We start from the raw sequence: 4,619 nt of genomic DNA, 5'->3' as shown, positions 1-4,619 counted from the left end.
AGTGGTTCTCAACCTTGGCTGCACCTTAGAATCACCTGGGAATCTTTTTTAAATCCTGATTTCTGGGCTTCATCCTCCGGAAATTCTGTTTCTTTGTTATGGGGTGGGGCCACAACATTAGTAACAAAGAAACAGAATTTCTGGAGGATGAGGCCCAGAAATCAGGATTTTTAAAAAGATTCCCAGGTGATTCTAATGTGCAGCCAAGATTGAGAACCAGTGATCCAGACCCTGGGGAAAGAGTCCTCATAAAGCCTTAGCAAAGGAATACCTTCTGTTCTTCCTACTAACAGTGTAAAATGCAGCTAGACAGTTCAGTTATGAAAGTCAACCGAAAGTTCACTTTCTTCAACCCTTTAATCTTCTCAAGCTTTCTCCAAGGTAACAAAACCCCCTGGAACCCTAACTGGTTTGGCTCAGTGGATAGAGCGTCGGCCTGTGGACTCAAGGGTCCCAGGTTCGTTTCCGGTCAAGGGCATGTACCTTGGTTGCAGGCACATCCCCAGTGGGGGGTGTGCAGGAGGCAGCTGATTGATGTTTCTCTCTCATCAATGTTTCTAACTCTCTATCCCTCTCCCTTCCTCTCTGTAAAAAATCAATAAAATATATTTTTTTAAAAAGAAACCCTGGAAAGAAGACAGGTTTTTGATAGGATTTAGTTGTGTCTGTGTTTTTTTAAAAATCCTCCCCTGAGGATATTTTTCCATTGATTTTTCAAGAGAGTGGAAGAGAGAGGTAAAGACAGAGAGAAATATCGACGAGAGAAACATATCGATTGGTTGCCTCCTCCAGGTGCCCGACCATGAGCCAGGTAGGAGCCTGCAACCAAGGTACATGCTCTTGACCAGAATCAAACCCAGGACCCTTAGATCAACAGGCTGACACTCTATCCACTGAGACAAACCAGCTAGGGCAGGATTTAGGTGTAGATAAAGCAGAATCCAGTTACTTGTGTGATCCTAGGCAGCTTACCTCCACTTCCTAAGCCTCTGATTTCTTACCTGTAAATATAATAAAAATTCTCTTTCCTTCATTGAAGTAACACCTCCAATGCATCAGACACTGTTGTAGCCCTTGAGGTGGATCCATAAACAAAGAGACGTAGACTTCTCCCGCCTATGTTTGTTGGGTGGAAATGTTGTATATAAGTAGGCCTGACACACACCTGACACTCAGAAGGGGTAGTAATTAGCTGTATTTGTAGCTTCCAACTCCGATGCTTTCCAGCCAGGTAACTCCTAGGTAAGTGGAACTGCCATTTTCATACTTTCATGGCAGCTCCCACCTACTAGTGCTCACTATAGTCTGGGCACAGGTCTGAGTGCTTCGCCAGGTGTCTACACTCGTTCAATCCCCACAGCAAGCCTATGAGGCAGTTTGTTAGTCTCATTTTACAAGGATGAGAATACATAGGGAGGACATTTAGGAAATTCCGGGCCACAGAGCTGGTGGATAACAGAGCTGGGATCTGGATTTAGTCTCCAGAGACCCTACTCTTAACTATAGCACCTTGGAGTAATGAAATTAGAACCCATTTTCTTAAATTTTATTTTTATTGTTGAGAGTATAACAGATGTCTAACCAAGTGCAAAAAAAAAAATCATCTATTAAAAATGTCTGTGCCAAAGTATGTATTAGATGGGCTTATTATGCCCTCTGGTGGAAAACCAAAGCAGGAAGGAAAAGGAAATTAGGTGCACTAGGAAGAAAAGCCCCAAGTTTGCTGACATTCTGGGCCCTTCAAAAGTTTGCAATCTCAAGACAATGGCTGGAAAATCTCTCAGGCATAAAATGTAAGAATACTGAGGAAGATTCGAGACAGTTAACATGACGTCGGTCCCTCGCACATTGTCTACACACAGCAAAGCCTGCAGAGTGACAATGGTGTGGAGGGATCTTTTGGTAAAATCTCAAGGGACAAATATCAGATTACAATGTTATTAGAAATAATTTTAATTAAAAAGGTTTCGCCAGCATATCAAAAAAAACATGATCATGACCGATACATCTCCTAGGACAATGGAAACTAAGGAGAAAATAAACAAATGGGACTACATCAAAATAAAAAGCTTCTGCACAGCAAAAGAAACCATCCACAAAATGACAAGAGAGACCACTCCATGGGAAAACATATTTGCCAATGATACATCCAATAAGGGTTTAATCTCCTAAATTTATAGGGAACTTAACAAAAGGAAGATAAACAATCCAATCAAAAAATGGGCAAAGGACCTAAATAGACATATAAAAAAATGCTCAAGGTCACTAATCATTTGAGAGATGCAAATCAAAATGACAGTGAGTACCATCTCACACCTGTCAAAATGGCTATTATCAACAAATTAACAAACAAGTGCTGGGACGAAGTGGAGAAAAGGGAACCCTCATACACCGCTGGTGGGAATGCAGACTGGTGCAGCCTCTGTGGAAAACATGTATGGAGTTTCCTCGAAAAATTAAAAATGGAGCTCTCATTTGACCCAGTAATCCCACTTCTAGGAATATGTCCCAAGAAATCAGAAACACCAATCAGAAAGAATATATGCACCCCTATGTTCATAGCAGCACAATTTACAATAGCTAAGTTTTGGAAACAGCCTAAGTGCCCATCAGCAGATGAGTGGATTAGAAAACTGTGGTACATCTGCACAATGGAATACTACGATGCTGTAAAAAGGAAAGAACCCTTACCATTTGCAAGAGCATGGATGGACCTGGAGAGCATTATGCTAAGCAAAATATGCCAGTCAGAGAAAGATAAATATCACATGATCACACTCATTTGTAGAATGTAATGAACAACATAAACTGAGGAACAAAAATAGATCCAGAGACATAGAAGCAGCAAACAGACCATCAAACCTCAGAGGGAAGGTAGGGGAGGGTAAGGGTAAGAGATCAATCAAAGCACTTGTACTCATATAAGCCTAACCAATGCACACAACAGGGGAGTGAAGGCCTGGGCTGGGGACTCAGGGCGGGCTGGGAGAGGTGAATGGGGGAAAAGGGGGCATTGTAATTCTTTCAACAATAAAGAATTAAAAAAACAAAACAAAACACGATCATGAAGCTATTGTACACCATCTTCTCCCGAATGAATTGCTAACATACGTGCTATTCCCTTCATTGAAGTGCTAGGATTGTCAGGATTCATGAATTCTTGAGATATGGCCTAAGAGCTGCTTCTGCAACTCCCTATCCTCATCCCCCAAACTAACGCCAAGGTAGAATAATACTTTATTTCTTTGCTCATCAAAGTATACACTCAAGCAGTTTAAATCCAATGGTCCTTAAATGCAAACTGGCTCATACAACCTGATGCTTGAACAGCCTCTTTTATGAAGGTACCAACACTGATACTTTCCTCTGCTCAGGCAGTGGAGGTGGGGCGGGGAGGACTGCCTTTCTATGCTCTCTTCCCACTTCCCCTCAGTCCCAATCTGAGAAGCACCGTGCTCCCTGGAGGCTAGGAGGTTCTCAAAATGCTTCCTGTTACTCCTGGTACTGTACTCCCTGGAGGGTGAGAAACTGACACCCTCAACTAGGCTCTTTAAGGCTTCTCCTCTCTGTCCCTTATTGTGTCTTGCAGGGAGATGGTGATGGCATTAAAAAATTGCAACCAAAATGTAAACAGTTTGTATCTACCTATTCTCGCTTAACACTATGTTGTGGCCTTAATCTTCTAAAACACAAATGGAATAGAAAGCAGCAATACTGTTGGATCCACTTTGATAGTAAGCGTCGCAAGCTCAAAAGTACGGTGTTATGAGAGCACCACCTTGTGGCGAGTTGTTTACGTTGTCGGAAAGGGGGATATCGGCAATCAGGGTCAGTTCATGAATTTAAGAAATGGCTTTAATAGAGGAACTACCATTGTTTTCTGTTCTATGCAGTCTTCGGGGCAAGTCCTCAAGCTGTGTGAATGCGTATGACAGATTTCCCAGCCACCGGCTATGAACATGCTCAACTCTGGGTACCAGATAACATTCCCGTGTGAACCTTGACTAAAGACAAGCCAGACCCAGTTAGTCCATGTGTGAGTAGTCCTGGGGCAGTCCTAATGATATTATTATTAACTAGTGGCCTGGTGCATGAATTCATGCACATGGAAAGGAAATTAATTAGAAGAAATATTTTAATCTCACTATTTGCCATTTCTCTATAATAGAAGTGTCAGAGATGAAAGAAAATTATAAAATGTACATGAAAATAATATATAAATTGATTAATAAAAAACAATAACAATATAACAACGGATATTTTCCATGAAATCTTTTACTGCCAGGATCTTTGTTTGTCATTAATTTTTTAAAAATATGCCAGGTATCCTGGAAAATTTGTTATCATTTGGACAAACTTTGCCTTTGCTGCAACATTGAGTATCCACCACAACTGTGTTCGATAACTGCATCCCCATTTACCTCATTTTCGCGATGAAGGCAGTTCCTACCAGTATTGGTAGTACTTGTCGGTGACAGTTCTTCAGACATATTCAGATGTCGCTTTCTTTCGGCTTCAGAGATACGTTGTGCCAATAGTTGCCGGAAGCCGGTCCATCCTTACTGCTTGACACAGTCGCTGCAGGATAGAAACATCTGCACAGCATATGTTTCAAGGGA

The sequence above is a fragment of the Myotis myotis genome, unplaced genomic scaffold, assembly GCF_014108235.1.
Source record: "Myotis myotis isolate mMyoMyo1 unplaced genomic scaffold, mMyoMyo1.p scaffold_m19_p_7, whole genome shotgun sequence".
In the NCBI taxonomy this organism is placed as follows: Eukaryota; Metazoa; Chordata; class Mammalia; order Chiroptera; family Vespertilionidae; genus Myotis; species Myotis myotis.
This window is presented reverse-complemented; position numbering follows the sequence as displayed.